General features: G+C 43.9%; 1 protein-coding gene across 1 annotated transcript in view; it reads left to right on the top strand.

The window, feature by feature from the left end:
• Positions 1–18255, top strand: part of LOC119440601 (probable serine carboxypeptidase CPVL) — a 37186-nt gene that overhangs the window by 10508 nt on the left and 8423 nt on the right. The window lies entirely within an intron of this gene.

Below are 18255 nucleotides of genomic sequence, written 5' to 3'. Positions count from 1 at the left end.
TTCTCAGAGGGGCGCACTGCCACAAATGTGTAAAGACCGCCGCCCTCGATCACTCCCGAAGTGTGCCAGTCCCTGCTGAGTTCGCCGGCGCACGCGCCTGTACCGAGTCTGCCGATTAATCTTGATGCAAATGAAGTCGGGCCAACAGAGGTGGCTATGCCGTTCTGACGTTCTGAGTACGAGCGAGGTCGCGGGAGTGATTCCTGGCCGCGGTCGCCGAATTCAAGCGCAGGGCGGAGAGCAAAAGCGCTCGTGTACGGCGTCTGTATTCGCAAAAAGTTTGTATGCTAAAGAAATTTTCGTTAGAGCAAGTACCAGCCTTTCGCGATGTTGGACATGCTATTCTCGAAGGCGAACGGCCAATGGAAAATAGCCATTACGAATGGAGAGCTTTGTGAATTCTGCGCCTGAAGTTTCGGTGCACGCTATAGAGAACCACGCGTGGTCAAAAGTAACCCAGGCTGCTCCAATGCTTTGCTGCGATCAATCACTTCACCAACCAAGGGCCATTCATAAATCAGAAATAAACATAAAAGAGGTCCCCATCGTTGTTACGTGTCCAGAACGCCTGCATCAAAATAAATTCTGAGGTTTTGCGTGCCAGAACCACGACCTGATTATGAGGTACGCCGTAGTGGGGGACTCCGGATAAATTTCGACCACCCGGGGTTCCTTAACGTGCACCCAATGCACGGTGGGCGAGCATTCTTGAATTTCTCCCCCATCGGAATGCGACCGCCGTGGCCGGCATCGAAACCACGACCTTGTGCTCGCGCGCAATGCCGTTGCCACTGAGCTACCGCGGTGGGTCGAATGCCTGCATGACAGAAATATTGGCAGACTCCAACTGTAGTTGACGTCTCTGTAATGCGAAGCATTCACAATTTGTAGAGAACGGTTGTATGGATAATGTAAATGTTTAGCGAACGGTTATATGTAGCAAAGTCCCCGTATGAAGCGTGTGTGAATACATATTCAAACAGATTGTCTGAATATATATATGAGTGGATTCGACTCAGTCGAGCACCGGAGAAATTAAATATTTTATTTTGTCATTGAAGAGCGGCACATACTCTGTGGCCGATGCCCAGTGACTCAAGTTTGCATCAAAGAGCTTCGTTGAAGAGCTCTACATATCCAGTTACATTTAGCGAGTGACTCAAGTTGGCGTGGAATATATATATATATATATATATATATATATATATATATATATATATATATATATATATATATATATATATATATATATATATATATATATATATATATATATATATATATATATATATATATGGATATCTATCCATCTATCTATCTAGTCCCCGGAAAGTGCGTTAAGTACCCTAACAATACTAATCACATTAATAAGTTAGACATAATGTTTGTAATGAGAAGATATAAGATTGAAAAGAAACTAAAACCCAGTGGCAGATACCCAGTCGCCCCGATGGCACATAATTTTAGGCTGCACTATCACCGGGTTCGGTCCACTTAAACACCGAGATACCCTGCCCGTACCCGAAAAAGTGGTTGTACTCGGAGAAGAATACTTCGCAATTAAAGGATTCAGCGCACGTCCGCAGTGGCGAAGGAATGGCGCTGCTGACCAGTAGCAGCTGCGGACGACTGCCGTTCGCTTTCGGTGTTTCTCAATCGCGTCTCGTCGAAACCGTGCTCGCATTCCATTTGTGCACAACGGAGTGGTCATAACTTTGGCCTGTGGTTGGTTGTCGACACTCTCTATAGACCATCAAGCATACCGATGCGAGGGGGCGGGAGAGGGGAGTTTCATTGGGAGGAGTGGTCAACCCGACTCACTCGGCAGTACAACTGCTGATTACAGAAATGTTTCCTCTGTCTTGGTGGTTGGGACCGTTTTTCCGCTCATACACCTGCTCGAAGCCTTCTTCCTTCATCAAGCAAACAGACGCAGTAACTGCAAAAACGCATTGCAGATCGTTCAGGTCAAGTTCCCTGCAGTTGTAATGTCACCTGCACTCAAACCTTGCTGTTCATCTTCATCACTCATTCATTATTTGCAAACAGTGACTCAGCGATATTCGTACAGCACGCAGAAGAGCTCCGCACCTTTCAATATCGTACACACCAAAGCATGTCGATTCGTACCATGCGCAAATAAAGGTCAAGCGCGCGCGCGTACACTTTCACTGGCACCATCTTCAGGAAGCAGAACACGCATTAAGTAGAGATTCGTGCAAGCGCTCGCTGCAATTATTGAAAAGGGTGACTGCGCATTTTCCTCACCCTGTCATTTGTACAGCGCACAAGCGCGGAAGACATCGCTAGGCGTGACAGATAGAACGAAAAGAGCAGTCCACAATTTTTTTTTTTGTGCTTATTGCATTAGCGAGAAAATTTCCGTGCAACGATCCCGCACTGACGAAATTTTTGCCGTACAAAAACACGACTTTCGAAGGCACTGAAGCGTCAAACCTGCTTGGTCAATCAAATTCATGGCCCCTCCCCCATTTTCGCTAAATTTGATCTCGGTTGCGTGCAGAGTTCTGCCACGGCAGCGGGATATAAATTCTGCGTTGTTTGTGAAGCACCGATACAACGCTGCACATCGCTTCCATACGTAGTTTACTACAAGAGCCTGTATTAGGCCGCACACTTGGAACTTCGCTTACACATCACCCATAACCTGCTTCTAATTTTAAACAAATATAAACAAGGTGACTTTTTTACTTCACCGAGAACGCTGGGGAGACCTACTACGAACCTCGTATAACGCATAAGAGAGAGAGAGAGAGAGAGAGAGAGAGAGAGAGAGAGAGAGAGAGAGAGAGAGAGAGAGAAAACAACAACAGAGAAATAAACGATGGTTCAGTAATTGGTTGCAACACTTCTAATTAAATCAGGAACGCTAAAGTTTTGCCACACAAAGCACTTTGTATGACTCCCATTGCCATAAACTATAAACTTGGTCTAACGTATCTCAGGACATCGGCAAACATGGCTGAAAACGGCTGTGCGGCACTTTTGAACAATTGATTGCGAATTTTCTCTTAAGTCTATAGTTCATCCACACGCATTTAACGTCGCACAGCGATTTTCCGTAGCCTTCCCCCAATTTTCGCTAAGTTCAGTGGCATTTTGTAGTTTGTCAGAGCAACGACCGGGTAAATTCTGTGCCACTCGTAAGATGCTTATAACGGGCCAGAGCGCATGCTTGCGTAATTTATTCCAAAGGCCGCAATTAATTAACCCACTCGCTTTAAACTTCACTTGCAAATCATCTATTACCTGGTCCTTGCATTCTCCTAACATAAACAAGGCTCGCCTGGTTTAGTTACCGGGGGCACCGGGAGAAGGTCATATAAAGCACGAAAAAAAAAAAAAAAACCGGAAAAGAACGAGGGTTAGATAATTAGGCCAGAAATTTTCAAATTTCGCGACACAGATAGCCCTGTTCGTATTGAATCTAAAGTTTGTGTAGCTTAGAGTTCTGTCGGAACGCTGAGAACGAGTAGCTGAAAACGACCACGTGACACTTTCTAACACCTGAATAAGGATTTTTTTTGCAAAAGATGCATTTTATCCACACATATTTAATTTCGCACACAAATTTGACATAATGTTCCGCCCTATTTTGCTGAGTTTGATCTTTGTGGCTCTTGTAGTTGTCAGCGCAGCATGCTCAATTTGGGTTGCTCTTAAAATCATTCAGCATTGACTTATAACATATATCATCCAGCATTGACTCATTGACATCTCAGCATTGACTCATAACGCTCCGGAGGACTTGCATACGTAATTCATTCCAAAGGCCCCAATTAATCCACACACTTCGAATTTTGCCTACGCTTAGTCATAATGCTACCCCTACGTTTCCCAAATATAAACAAAGTCTCTTGTTTAGTTCACCGAGGACACCGGAGAAACCAACTGCTAACCCTTTATGAAGCATGAAAACAGGGAAAAGACAAGGGTTCAGTAATCACTTGCAAACGCACTAATTAAGCCAGGAACGTGAAAGTATCGAAACAGATTAAACTTAAAATTTGCCCTATGATTATTGAACTTGAAGTTGGTGCCTCACACAGTTACTTTAGGTTGTGATACACATTGTGGAATGAAGCAGTATGACACACTGGAACACTTGAGTAAGTAACTTTCTACAAAGACTGTAATTAACCTACACAGATTAAACATATATCGTTTGTCACTCACAAGATGCTTCCTACTTTAACAAAATATGAACACCGGGCCTCGCATTATTCACCGAGGAGGCCGGGGAAAAGGAACTACATGTCTCGTATTACGCATAAAATTTCGAAGACAACTATCCAGTAATTATTATGAAAGCACATAGTAAGCCTACATGCTTGAAACTTTCAGTATGCATTAACCGTAAAGCGGCCCACATTTTGTATAAATGCGAAATCCTTGCCGTTTTCTGTCGTCCCTGGAAAGTGGCGTACCATTTTAAGCGTTTCAAATAATGCTCCTAAACGGGCCGAAAATGAGGGTCTAGCAATTTATATTTGTCAAGTTCTTAGAGTGCATCCGATTGTTTATGTCACCAACAACCCTCTAACATCAATAGCCTCTAACAGTCCCCGCATTTTCTTAAAATATAGCCTTGCGAGTTCAATAGTTTTCTTTTTTTGGAAAGCCATAAAACTGGCATATAACGTTTTTGAGGGTTTGTAGCCACATTAACAGCTTCGCTGTAAAAGGGAACGAGAAGAGGAGGCACATCACAACACGCCACATCACTCCCAGAGTGGGTACAGGCGAGGGTATAGTCACGTTATTGAGAATAATTTTAGAACCGCTCTGTGAGCCTCCTATTGAGATGGAGCACTACCTTTCGGAAATATCACTGAGCGCAGTTTGAGAGAGAACAAGTTGGCTGGAACTTGCTCAGCAGCACTCGGTGACCGCTGTGGATAGTTGGACATTCTAACAGCAAGTGCTCAAGCGTTGCATTGTAGTGTTCATACACAAGCTGGGCACGAAGGGCTCAGCGTAAGCCCTTGCCGGCGGAGGCAATGTGCCATAGATTAACACATGCTATGCGTAATTTGAGTAATATGGACCTTGCACGGGCGGGTTAAAGCACGGCCAGATGTTGGTGTATAAGGTGCGATGTATTGGCAACAGATCCATCGGATGTGAGCCCTGTAGGCGGTAGCGAATAAGCAGTCGAACATAGTGGAAATTGTATAAGGTATATGATCAGCGAAGTCATTTTTGTGTGCTGAAGTCGCAACAACATCAGCTGCCTCATTTTGCTGAGATATCAATGTGTGATGGCATTCACTGAAACATCAGTGCTCTTCCCTCAGATGTGATTTGATGGATCATCTTGAAAACGTCACGTAATATACGTGATTCACCGTTGGCACTGGCCAGTATACAGCTGAGAGCCCCGCGGGAATCTCTCAGAACAACAGCATTTCGCAATTTCGAATTTTGGATAACATTCCTCAGCGCCATATTGATGATACTCGACAGTTCCACAGATTTCGAAGATGCTGCATATCCTATTCGAAGAGAACGCTGCGCTGCAGGCTCGTGCAATAAAACGCAGAAGTTGTACTACCTTAGTGAACGCAAGCGTATGTGTAAACCTTGGTAAAATTTTAGTATGAGTATTCTATAGAAGGGTTTCTGTCAGTTGACGTGAACCTGCAAGGAATAAGTACTGCTGTTTTCTTTCGAACCCCTGGAACACATAACTCTCAAGGGCCGCGTCTTTTCAGACATTCACAATCTCAAGGAAGGTATAGACGTCATTTTCTCCATGCGCGACTCCGGTTTGTTCAGCAGTTAAAAAGCCTCCTGCCGTTGAGGGCCCGTCAAAGGCGATCTATGTAGTACAAGGCCCTTTGATAAGCTTGTAGCCTCAGAGGTAGTTGCCTGGCTTCGGCAAGTAAAGCATTTGATTATGCCATCGTGGAAGACCTGGTATTGCTCGAAAAGCCATTCAAGGATCTTTGTCCAGCCGATCCATCGGTCGATGTGGAACATTCACCAAAAGTACATAAAGCAAGGAGCGCGCTTGACAGCACTGTTGATTGATAAACTCGCAGAGCAGGTAATTTATCGCAGTTATTACCGCGAGCTGCCAGCGCTATCACGTATTTTAGGAGAGAGTGGGATGATCTACGCTCAGACCGTAACACCAGGCTGCCAACTGATGCGGTCATTAAAGGTTATGCAAAGTTATGGACGTTGATTTACCCGTGGTATAGAAACATCGTTCAGTCGAAAATGTTTCAGGGATGGTCGCGCTCACTGTCGAGGATGATAGGCAAATAGCTGCCGACTCATACGGCGAAATCTGAAGGCCGATTTCATCAAGATATTCCGGCGTTGCGTCCAGGGCAGCTTGAAACATCACATGCACATAGAATGGCGACTCGGCGCTTATCCACAATAAGCCACCCTGTTCATAAGGCGATAGCGTCCGCGCAGATTGCGACGCCTACCGGATAGTTATCCCGCTCAGGTAAACAGCGAGCTAGGCCAGTAAGTGCATAGTTGAAAGTGGCGACGGAATAACACAATAATGAAAATGTAACAGGGCCAGAATCCGGGTGGCCAACAACAGCAGCAGCGGCAGCGGCCGCAGCAACTACAGCGACGACGATAATTCAGGGGTGGGCGAATATTCGTAATTTCGCATACTATAATCGAAAAGCCCCCACTGTTCGATTCGTATTCAATTCGAGAATTCACTATTCGTAGTTGTGGAATATTCGTTTCTTTCGAGTATATAAGGGATAAATACACTTACTGGAGTCTCGAGGGAGAAAGAACGATAGTTGTGACGACTATTACGAATGATTCTGTTGCAGGATAGCTGCGGCTGTTCACCAGGTGCACCATTTCCTGAGTGATCGCATGGGGCAGGTAACTTCAGCTCAGTGATTTCTCGTCATTAAATAATAATGGGTCGCTTTTATGCAGCCTATATACGAATTTGTTCCAATTTATTATTTGGCCAGTCTCACCAAGTTTGCATCTCTTTGAAACAATTTGCGTTGCTGTAGTATCGCACTTAATTGTCTCCTTCAGCGAACACAACACTGTACGTATTTGGTAACATGCTGTTCCCTTGTTTCATTGGTATCATGCCCATAGCTCCTCCGATAATTGAAAAAAAAAAAACAGTTTATCATGTACGTATTTGGTAACATGCTGTTCCCTTGTTTCATTGGTATCATGCCCATAGCTCCTCCGATAATTGAAAAAAAAACAGTTTATCATTTATAAGTTCCTCCATTGTGTCCTTACGTCTGATTGCGAATGATATTTTATACGCGTGTCAATATATTCGACACGCATACTTGTTTAACTTTCTTGGGTACGTGACCGCTTTTCACTGGCTAGCAAATGTTAAAAGTTATCGCTCAGTGCAGGACGCGCCTGCACGTATCGGAAGTTTCTCAAATGTTATCGATGGTTCTATCCGCTGTCTGTTGTCACCGGACCTTGTGTAATCTGATTGTATGCGCGATGCTAAATGTGTAGTAGTTTCTGGAAGATACGCAGGGCACCAACGATTACGCTGGAACCTTCGACGACTCATGCATAAAAGCCGGCGCGCTTGACCCGCTGATCAAATTTTCCGACGATCGCCGACTCTGCTCGCCGCTATCGTTGTGCTTGAGTGTTACTTGTTTTGCTGGGCACAAGTTCGCCCACTAAAGAGTCAAATTTGTCACCCACAGTTTTAACAATGTGTCGCTCTTCGACGTCATTACCACGTGACGATATACAAGTCTGATTTCTTTTTTTTACCCAACCGGGTGATGTTGCTTTAGAAATGAGAAAATATTCGATATTAGATTCGATATTCGGTGGCTGTTCTTCTCGAATATTCGTATTCGTTCGGTGAATTTCACTATTCGAACACTCCTGGTAATATTGTAATGTGTCGTCTACTCTCAGAAGTATTTGTATTCGCATTATATTATTCAGTTCATTATGACCTCAACTATTCGCGGATATTATGAGAATAAAAGTAACTGATATACGACGCCTAAAGGGGTATGTACATGTATTGAAAGTTCATCTGCAGGCGTTCATTTTACACTTAGGCTGGTGCGAGCGCTTGAATACTAATTACGTGTTTTCATATATAAGTGTCACCCCCCTGCCACGACTTACTTGTGATTTAAAGGTTTTGTGTGACCGTTTACAAACATTCAACTGTTACAGCATTAGGATCGCGAACTCGCCAACTTGGCGCGTAGTCATCTTGTCGTTTATGGAGATCTCGTGAGAAACGGATACTACAGTAAAGAATTTCACAGGACATGCGCTGGCTCGTAAGGCTTTTAAGGAAGGCTTATGCAGAGATAACGCACGTGAAGGAGTCTATAGGAAGCGAAGCTTTCGCGAAGCGGTTACTTAAATGCTATTCAATTAATAGGGATGTCTGTAGGGTATACTCTGATTTGCGTTTAGATTAAAGCGGATGTGGCCCTGTCTTGCTAGGTCTCGAATAAGATGCTGAGAACCCCTTTAGCATTGTGCGCCATACATCACAAGCTCTTGTGCCCTCGTTGTCATTGCAGAAGGCGTATACGTTCCGTCCGAATGAGCAGGTACATGCACGTGCGGACTAAGCATACACTGAAGCACAGTTCTGAAAGTACAACTTCACACAAGCAGCCTACTATGTTCCGAGCTTTCAGGACGGGAAGCTAGATGTAGGTTTGGGCGAATTGGTATATTCATTGGTATATTCACGATTAAATGCAAGAGTTCAGAAAAGACGATGTCCAGGATACCAGAAGTAACAACGCAAGGCTGAAATATTTTATTATCACAAATAACATATAAAAGCTCATAAATATTAGAATGCATGAATAGCATATTGAAGTGATGTACGACACAGCTTAAATATCAGGCCAGGCTACACTTGCTGTGCAGCTCTGCATGCAGAAGCGGCCGGATTTGCACCCGCGACCCGTACAGCCGGCCTGCCTGGTCTTCGGCAGTGGTAGCGCGATCGTATGCGCGCCCGAGTCGTGCCAGTGAAACTCCAGGCACTGGTCGGCCGACGGGTACAGCGTGCTCAGGTCAGCCGGTGCGCGTGCTCGAGGCAGCCTCCCGCGGAGCAGAACCACGCGCCTTCCGGGCAGCGTACGTTGGCACCTTGCGCGCCAGCACAAGCACGGAGGCTGAGGCCCCGACCAGGCACAGGAAGACGGCTGAGCACAGCGTCAACTCGGGCTCGGGCCTCTTCTCAGCGCGAATTGCCGTCGGCACCCACGACAAGATGCTCGGGGTGGTCACCTGCTCGTGAGAGGAGCCGGTTTGCAATCAGAGCGCACATTTTAAAAAGAGTATTGGAAAAGGAAAAGACAGGAAAATAGAAGGACGTCAAGCGTCGCTTTTGAGTCTGCACCAATGCCTTTAAGTTCGTTGACGTCACACTATTTTGCCGACATGCCAGCATAGAAAGACGCACGCTGGCGCCCCAACAGCGACGTTCATGCATGTTCGACACTGGGTGCTTCGCGATGCAAACATCAGTCAACTATTGTGACCACGTGTGTAAGTTCCTAGGGTATATGTTATTCCTCAAGGTATTGTTCCACATCAGTACGTGACCTCGTCGAGGCAGATTTGTTGGGGAAATGGTAAAATGCCGTCATCTAATTAATTGATTAATTAAATTCTGGGGTTTTACGTGCCAAAACCACGATATGATTATGAGGCACGTCGTAGTGGGGTACTCCGGAAATTTTGACCACCTGGAGACCTATAACGTGCACCCGATGCACAACACACTGGCGTTTTTGTATTAAGCCTCCATCGAAATGCGGCCGTCACGGCCGGGATTCGATCCCGCGGCCTTGTGCTTAGCTGAGCAACGCCATAGCCGCTAAGCCGCAGTTTCGGCACCAGCGCTAAACCATAGCCGCGGGTGGCGTCATTTCTAAAAAGGCAATTTCGCCCTCGGAGCCTATACTTGGTCGAACTGAGGTTGCACTTGCTGGGAGGACAACACAAAGGCACGACGAGATGTAACGGTCTTTGTCAAAAGGTTTGGAGCCAGTGCTCGCGTGTCACCACACCTGTTAGGTCGCCTACCGGGACCCCTGTAGAATATGTGTTGCTCAAAAGCTCCAGACGTCGAGAAAAATGGTACTCTTCACCTTTCTCATTGGCGCATCAAGAGTTATACAGGGCTCTGTAACATTCATGAGGGTCTGGGCTTGTTACTCTCAGAGTAGCTTTAAGCTTTTGCGAATATGTTGAAGCAGCAGCACAGAATTTACAAGAGATCGCGGTACTTTATGCGATACTTGCTGAGGAGATGTCGGTGGTCTACTTGGTTAACCATTGTTTGAAAGGCAGCGCACGAACACAAAAAGAGAAAGGCGAGTGCTCCTGTTTGTGTCTTGTGGTGGGCGTCCATGAGTCGACAAGTGCGCTGTCTGTACAACTCGTGTGATACGTTATTTCAACGCGTTTAACAGGACCCACAGGCCACTTGTAATCATGATGGGAGAGCGCCATTTGGTCTTTGGGTGACTTCCCGACAAAACTGAAAAGAGGACCATTATCGTTAGGTGGATCGGCGCAGCAGTATGAGACCAGGCTCGGAAGTACGAAAAGGGGTGTTTCCAGTGAAACAAGGGAGAACTATATAAAGAAACTCGCTGTGCCATGGTTTAGGAAGGAAATGCTAAATATTGGTGCAAAATACGAGAAAAGAGCAGAAGGTTAAAAAATGGGCGTTGGTCCGGCGAGGTGTTTTTATTACCTGAGTCAGAAATTTATAGTAAGAAGTAAATCGAAGATGGCAAACGCACATGGGGGCGTGGACCCATCAAAACATGCGTCGAGACAAACGACTGCAGTTACTACCTGGCTGGTTATTTGCACAGAGCAAATAATTAGCCGCCTTAATGCGGTCGGTGCTTCGAACACTATGACTTACCCGCGTGCGCTCCTCCTGCAGAAGACCCGTGGAGTGAAGGTCGGGCTCAAGGACACGCCTGTCCTGAAGACGCAGGCCTCCGTACTGCTGCCGGCGTTTCATGCACGGCGGCGCGTCATACCTCCAGAACAGGTGGGGCTGTTCCGATCCGCGCGGGGAGCTGCATCTGCCTCGGGAATGACCCTCGCCTCCGAAGGCGAGGCTCACCAGGAGCAACCCGCCGCCGCTATCGAGCAAGGCGCTCCTGCGCGACCCGGGTCTCTGGTCTCGGAAACTGACAGGGCCCAGGATAGCGAGTCTATCCCGAATTGAGCCCGGGTGATCTCGCTGGTCTGGCTGGGGACGCCTGTCCCGAGTCGGATGTTGCTCCTGTGACGTGGCTAGCCCCGGCGAGGTGGTTTGCACGTTTTGGGGTCCCCGGCCCGTTCGCACAGCCAGCGCTTCTCGAAAACGGTGCCCGTTCGCTGACGCGGCCGTAATAGACGAGGTACCCGAGTACTGCGAGCCACGCTTGTCATGGGCCACGGGAAGCTTCGAGCTCAGGCCTCCCATCTGTGTTGCAGCGGCCGCCGAACCAGAAGGACCGTTGCAGAGGAGACTGCTGCTGTCTCGAGAAGCTCGCATTCCAACCGGAATGCACGAAGGAATGCTGCAGCACAAAAGTATGGCGTTAGAAAGGCGCTCCCTGTCCACTCGGGCGTTATTGCGAGGCGTCCTCTTCGCTGGTTCACAGCCAAGCTCGTTCTTGTGCTCGTGCCCAAACACGTGCTGGATCATGATGATGATGATGATGCCATAATCAATGGCACAACCCACTGTAGGGGATAGGCCACGAACCGGCTGGTATTGTGATCCATACTTAAAATAAATTAGTTTAGAAATAAATAAGTAATAAAAATAAAAATAAATCAATAACTGAAGATGAGAAGCGAACCGATAATAAAAGAAATAAAATAGTCTATACTAAGTCAGCCTTGCCTAGATAGGAATAGTAATATGAACTTAATAATAATTTAAATACAGTAAGGGATAGACGTAAATTTTGAATAATAATATTAATAATATTATAAAGGTGATTTTCTGACTTTACTTTCTGAATTTTCAAAATTTATAATTTATTGAAGGATAAATAAATCTATCATGGAAAAAGTGGGAAAATATTAATGAGGCAATCTTTTTGTGTCAAAGAGAAAATTATAAATGGCTTGGCAAACGTTCCCGTGGCTATATCGTAACATCGTGGCTCCAAGTGAGAGTATAACTGAACTGCTTAACGGCAGTCCTAGATTGCGAAGTGGAATTTCCAAACATCGTTGTCGATGATTAGAGAACCGCCGACACAATAATAAAAAGTGGTCGATGGATTCTGGTTCATTGCAGAGGTAGCATAATGGGGATGCCGCCAGACCACATCTGTGCAAGTAGACATTAGGTTGTGGAATACGGCAACGCAGCCTTGTAAATGTTACTTTGAATTGCCAGTTAGGACACCACTGTCGGTTCCAAGAATAATTTAGATGTATAAAGTCTGTAGATTTTGCTAATGCGAGGCTTTTCTTGTCTTCGGTCAAAGAAAACTGCCTATATCTGGCTGCAGTGATATGCGCAGTTGCCGGCGGCACATATATCGCCGGACCTTTTAAAGAAGCTCGTGCTAAAGAATCAGCTGCTTCATTAAGATGGATCTCCCGGTGGTATACGCACAGCGGGGGATTTAGCGAACGTATACCACGTCGTCATCGTTGTTCTTATTCTTGTCCCTTAGTGAAATGGCGCAACCCACTCTGGGGGATCGGCCATGAATCGGGCGGTGAAAAGACAGTTATCAATTCTTTGTAATATAACTTTATGTAATAACTTTCTTGTAAATGTGAATTAAAATGTCTGCTGTTACAGATTGTTGTTGTTTACTATCAAGCATAGTCCTTCTTTCTGTACTTATTCTTCTCCTCTTCCACTGTATACAAGGTATACATGGCCACGATAGGAGATTTGGTGAAGGAATAATGCTAATATATATCAAACTTTCCGTTGTTTTTAAAATGTTCGACTTCAGAAAAAAGAAACCAAGGCGTGTGCCCTGACACCAGGGCAGTTCTGCATGGAGGTGCCTATTCTGTAAAAGCTTTATTTATGTTAACAACAACAACAACAACAACAACAATAATAATAATAATAATAATAATAATAATAATAATAATAATAATAATAATAATAATAATAATAATAATAATAATAATAATAATAATAATAATAATAATAATAATAATAATAATAATAATAATAATAATAATAATAATAATAATAATAATGTTTATTCACCAAAAAAATACAGAGCAACACAAACAGGCCGGTCTAAGCCTCAATTGGCTTGTAGGACCGTGCTATGAACATAATACAAACGGTAAATAAAAAGATGTTGATGAGACAGAAAGACAAAGAAAAAAAATGACCAGAAAAAAAATAAGATAACATTTGGTTATTCTACGTGAAACAGAAGTTGAAGCAGTGAAAATTATGATGCCAAAGTATTGTGGAAGTTAGTTTCACCATGACTCCTTCAATAGTTCTTTCAGCATGCTTTTTGAAGTAGCGTTAAAAATTTCATTCGGTAACTTGTTAAACATGTCCGGCACATATGCACAGCGTCTGGCCGCACCATACTTTGTGGATGAACGAGGAACCATATAGCGGACGTGTTTACGAAGTTCCCTTGTGGAGGTATTTTTTTGTTTGAAAGCGGAAGTCCAAAAGTGTTTTATGACAACTGTTTCTACGAGCAAAGAATGAAAATTAGGCAGGCCAAGTTCACGGAAGATATTTGCAGCTCTACGTTACTGTTTGGGAATTGTAGGCAACATTTATAAGGATATTTTTTATAATCCTGTCTACCCTGCATCTCCAACGATCCGAACAGAATCCGAAGACCGTAATACCATATCTCAATACACTATAACCCAATGCATGCACAATCAATTTTTTTACAGAGAGAGGCGCAATACTTTTCATATTAAACATCAGCCAAGCGACTGACCTCAGTTTTGAACAAATGAGTGATAAGTGATGTTGCCATGACAAGTTGCTATCGAAAAATATTCCAAGATATTTAACACAATCTACGTATGGAATAGGAGTACACTTACAAGGAACACAGTTAGACTTATGTAAGTAGAGAGGCAAGTTAATCACAGTAGTCTTGAGTGGAGAGCGAAAACATACCAGTTGTGTTTTTTGGGCATTGACAGCCATTCCATTGTTACTGAACCAAAGCATCGCATTGTACACGTCATTTTGCAACATTTCAGTTGACATTTTGTAAGATAGATGTTTTGCTAGTAACACAGTGTCGTCAGCATACTGGAACACAGAACATTTGGAAATCGCCAAAGGAAAGTCATTAACGAAGATGTTAAACAACAATGGCGATAAAATTGACCCTTGCGGTACACCCGCATTCAGCGACAACTTGGAACTGAAAACGCCCTTATCATCAGTAGCGACCACTTGAAATCGGTTGCTCAAGTAATTTTTGAGAATGTTGTAAAAGGGTCCACGAAATCCCCAAAAATACAGTTTACTTAACAAGATTTGGTGGTTCAGGGTGTCAAACGCTTTCGCTACGTCTAAGAAGAGAGCACACGTGAAAAGATTCGGATCGAATGCCGAGAACAGGTCGTCTGCAAATTCTTCAAGCAGTGCAACAGTACCGCGCCCAGAAACAAAACCAAACTGGCGATTGGTCAGGATAGAAAATTTGTTAAGAAAAGAAGACATAGTGTGGAAAATAAAATTTTCTAAGACCTGAGCAATAACCGGTAAGATAGAAATTGGCCGATAGTTTTCAATCTTATCTTTCTTCCCTGACTTATGTAGCGGTAAAACAACTGCCGTTTTTAGGCATGCCGGAATTTCATCACCTTCCAAAAACCCATTCAGTATATGAAGAATAATATCTGCCAGAACATTGAAATTCCTTCGGATGATGTGTAATGATACTCCATCATATCCAGTGGGCTTGTTAGGACGGAAACTGAAAAGAATTTCTTCCAGATCACACTTCGAAAATTTCGGAAGAAAAGCTGACTCAGATATGGAATGCGTTAACGACCGAGGGTTTGTGGATAAAGAAACAGCGCTTAGGGATGCTTTTACAAAGTGCCTGTTGAAAGCATCAGCCACTGCTGTGGGAGGTTGCTGAAAAGAATTGAAAACAGACCGTTTACTGGAACTCATCCCTCTGAGATGATTTACCAAAGACCAAGTTTTGCTTACATTATTTGAAGATTGCTGAAATTTATGAAAGAAGTAACGGCGTTTGGCGCCACGCAGAAGAGCAACAGCTCTATTTCTTGCCGACTTGTATTCTAATCGCAGTGTTTGGTTTCTCGGATTTCTTTTACAGCGTTTCCACAGGGTATCTCGATACGAAATCGCAGCAAGAATTTCCGTGTTCATCCAGCAGTGACCCTTTCTTATTGGTTTAGCTACTAACCGTGTGCAACGTAATTCAAAATTTTTTAGCTGCGTACAGAATCTTTCATACACGTTGCTTGACGAGCCTTCTTTGGTTAAGGATGCCCAGTCAAACGAAACGATAAGATTATCAAACTTAGCTTGATTAACTATAGGGACAAGGCATTTGCGCTGCCCGGGTGTATTTCCAACCGACGGCGTTCCAGGCGCATCCGGTAATACAAGACGGCATGCTACAAAGTAGTGGTCAGCCAACCTTTGTAAAATAGTACATGACCTAAATGTACAGTTGGGAGCTCTGACCGCTATGTGATCTAAGCAGGACTGCACTAGGCAATTATTAACTAATTCCGCTCTAGTGGGAGCTCCAATTGTACATTCCAGACCATAAGCGGACAACGTAGTTAGATAATCACAAACAGATACTTTTTCAGGACATAAAATGTTGATATTAAAGTCCCCGATCAAGCAGAATTGGTCCACTGAGCTCCACTGCCGCAGAGTTTCATCAAGCTCTACAAGAAACCGTGAGAGGCTGCATGAAGGCGGTCGATAGACCGATAAGATATGTACAGAAAATGACCTCTTACAAACTTTGACCATCATAGATTCAGCATGCACAAAAGAAACATCAACAGAAAAAGCTTCACAGTTGTCGTTTACAAAGAGAGCAATGCCTCCGCCACGACGCCCGCTTCGTGTAACAAAATGTGCTGAAAAGCCCTGTAGGGTGAAAGTATTAAGGCAAGCTTGGGAAACATTGATTTCTGTTAATACAAAAACATCCACAAATCCAGCTGCAGACTCAGCCAGAAATTTAAACTCTTCCCAGTATTTACGCATACTTCTAATATTAACGCTCACAATGGTGAAACTTTCATCAGAATTGCATCGAAATTCTGTTTTATTAAATGAACTGAAGTCTGGTAGTTGGCGGAAAGAAAAAGGCATGTTGGCTAAACAATGTTTTCCAGGTCTGCTTGTTTACCGATTCGGACAAGAGACGCTGTTTCATTCTTTTTCACAAAGATCTTGCCTCCTTTTGTCCAACAAAACTGATAACCCTCGTCCTTTGCCTTCGTTCTGGCTTTCCAGAACAAATCACGGTTAGCTTTGGTCAAGTTATCATTGAAGTAGATCTTTGGAAAAGATACCCCTTCACGCAGTTGCTTCAGCTTTCCACTTCAGTTCTAATAATAATAATAATAATAATAATAATAATAATAATAATAATAATAATAATAATAATAATAATAATAATAATAATAATAATAATAAAATAATAATAATAATAATAATAATAATAATAATAATAATAATAATAATAATAATAATAATATAATAATAATAATAATAATAATAATAATAATAAGGGAAAGTTGAATTAGCTTCCTATACGAAAACGAGAAATTGTTCTTCAGTGGGGGTACGCGGTCTCTTCATCATCATCAGCCCATATGCATGTCCTTATATATATATATATATATATATATTCTCGTCTTCTTGTATATATTTCTTCTTATATAGTGCATATTTGTTTTCTTTCACATCGTTTTCTTGAGAAGATGGCAGTGGTTGTTTCTTGTCGCCAGCTTGGACTTCCACTGATTTCATCGGTTATTCTTTGTCTTGGGGCGTCTTCGCTGAGCTTTCGGTCGTTGGAAAGCCTTCAGGCCCAATCTCCGCGAACATGCCTAGGCCTGCCACGGTGTACGTCGACTTCCGGCACCATAAAAGAATCGTGGACCTATCTAATGGAAGTTTACATGTCTTGTGAGCCACTTCGAGTTCATCTCACGACGGCTGACCCGACACACACACCATCCGTTGCCTTCCATTCAAGGAAACCGCCCAAGCTACGCCTACTCAAGGTGTTTCACAGGCATATCATTCCCTCAGGCTCTGCACCTACCGTCACCTCTGAAGTGCCACCGTGGACACTGCATAGACCAATGGTGCGCCATCACATATCTGGGATTTCGAAGAAGTCACGTGTCCACTCGACTTGCCTTTACCAACTCACCTTGGTCCATTTGGCTGGTATGATGGCTCTGAGCACATATGCACAGACGAATCTGTTACTTCATGCGCCTCGACCGCGGCCCTTGTCTATGAAGACCCTACGAAGACTCTGTGCGTGCACGCACGCACGCACGCACGCACGCACGCACGCACGCACGCACGCACGCACGCACGCACGCACTCTACATTTGGTGGTCCGTTACAGGGGAACGCGCAAGCTTAATATTATCCAAGCCTAAGAGTAATCTAATACAGATATGCTTTGATAATGCTAACTGAGTAAATACTGCTGTTACTGCTAAGTTTTATTTAAGACAGCATTTATTGCTTACTTTTTGAGGTTAACGCTCCTAGAAATTCTTTATCTTAGAATTCTTCAATGTCTGCAACACTTTTGGTTATGCCTTACTGGCAATTCTTCGCACCCATAATTTAATACTCGAGGTTTTATTGTGAGTTACAGATTCAGTTTTTGTTCATTTTTAAGTAATGATACAAGCGCTTGCTCCTTAGCTAATTTTCCGTAGTGGGTAAGTGCCACTTATTGTGAACAAGAAGAAGAATAATGGCGAGGTCGGTGTTGCTCGCTTCGATTTTGTGCGCAAGCACCAACGCATGGATAACCAGCATGTGGAAGGTTTACAACGGGTGAGTATATATAGGAACATAGTCTTCCAAGCCGGAAACAACAACGGTCAATGTGGAAATATACTGAGCGGCATGCTTCGCCTTCAAGCTTATATTCTTGCCCCTGGGGCGCCCTGTATTCAGTGTGGTTCTCTTGCAATTTATTCTTCAGCCGCGAGGGATCTATTCCTTGAAAT

This window comes from Dermacentor silvarum, chromosome 2 (assembly GCF_013339745.2).
Source record: "Dermacentor silvarum isolate Dsil-2018 chromosome 2, BIME_Dsil_1.4, whole genome shotgun sequence".
Lineage (NCBI taxonomy): Eukaryota > Metazoa > Arthropoda > Arachnida > Ixodida > Ixodidae > Dermacentor > Dermacentor silvarum.
Note: the sequence above shows the minus strand (reverse complement) of the source record. Positions and strands in the feature narration are given on the sequence as shown.